The 1,151-nt window shown below is 50.7% G+C and overlaps 1 long non-coding RNA gene across 1 annotated transcript in view; it reads right to left on the bottom strand.

The window, feature by feature from the left end:
* Positions 1-6: 6 nt before the first annotated feature.
* LOC102774556 overlaps positions 7-1,151 on the bottom strand; it is a 16,517-nt gene continuing 15,372 nt past the window's right edge. Inside the window, exon 4 of the long non-coding RNA XR_435493.2 lies at positions 7-916. This is a non-coding gene — a long non-coding RNA (uncharacterized LOC102774556). The remainder of the gene's footprint in view (positions 917-1,151) is intronic.

Genomic DNA, 1,151 nt, shown 5'->3' with positions numbered 1-1,151 from the left:
GTTCCTGGGGAAGAGCAGCCTTGGTCCCCAAGCCCCTGAGGGAAGAACTGCTCTCCAGACCTGGTGTGAGCAGAGCCATCTTGGCTCCATCACCACATCCCGGCCTCTGGCTTTCCCTCTGTCATGGCCTCTCCCAGGCTGTCCTGCCTGCAGCTGCACCTGCCACCAGACCCTCACGGTTTATCTGCACCGCCTCCTGTTCCGTCTGAAATGGTCTGGTCGACCAGCTGCCTGGCCTGTGATGGCTTCTGTCATCCACAGCCACGCATGGGCATCCGTGACCAAGAGCCCTTTTAATGTCGTATCTACAGACATCCCAATACCCACGGTCATCGAGGTTTTATCCTATGCTATCTGCTTGGAGTTCGTAATTTTGCGTTTCACATTTAAGTCTGTGATCCATTTTGAGTTAATTTTCTGTGCCGGGTGTGAGGTCTGTGTCTAGCTTTATTTTTGTAAGAAGCTATCCAGTTATTCCAGCTCCCGTGGCTAAAGGGACTGTCCTTTCTCCGTTGTGCTGCCTCTGCGCCTCTGTCAAAGATTAAGTGACTGTATTTATGGGGTCTGTTCTGGCTTTCTGCTCTGCCCATTGCTCTACTTGCCCATTATTTCACCAACAACCGCGCCCCCCCACCCCCCATGGTCACGGCAGCTTTATGATAGATAAGTCAGGACCCCCGAGTGTCAGGCCCTCCACTCTGTTCTCCTCCTTCAATACTGTGCTGGCCCCTCTGGGCACGTGGCTTCTCTCCATAGAAACTTCAGAATCATTCTGTCCATAGCCACAAACCAACTTGCTTGAATCTGGTTGGATTGCATTGAATCTATAGGTCAAGTTGGGAAGAACGGACATCTGGTCAATATTGAGTCGCCTCCCCAGGAACATGGACCATCTTTGCATCCATTCAGGTCTTCTCTTGTAGGGAGCTGATATAGGGTTAAGCCTAGGACTGATCTGTGGGCAAAGTCACAATTTCCAGCTTAGAGGGCACAGTCCTCTTAGCATAACTGGCTTGACCTTAGGAGGCTCCCTAGATCTTATCTGGGAAGCTAATGGGCTGAGGAAGTGCAGGAAGTATAACCATGGTGTGAACAAGTGAAATTCACAAGAACAGTGTAACTTTGGTGACCACTACCTTGTTTACCGCTCA

Source organism: Myotis davidii, unplaced genomic scaffold (genome assembly GCF_000327345.1).
Source record: "Myotis davidii unplaced genomic scaffold, ASM32734v1 scaffold1395, whole genome shotgun sequence".
Classification (NCBI taxonomy): domain Eukaryota; kingdom Metazoa; phylum Chordata; class Mammalia; order Chiroptera; family Vespertilionidae; genus Myotis; species Myotis davidii.
The sequence above is the reverse complement of the archived record's forward strand: the minus strand, read 5'-3'. Positions and strand labels throughout refer to the sequence as shown.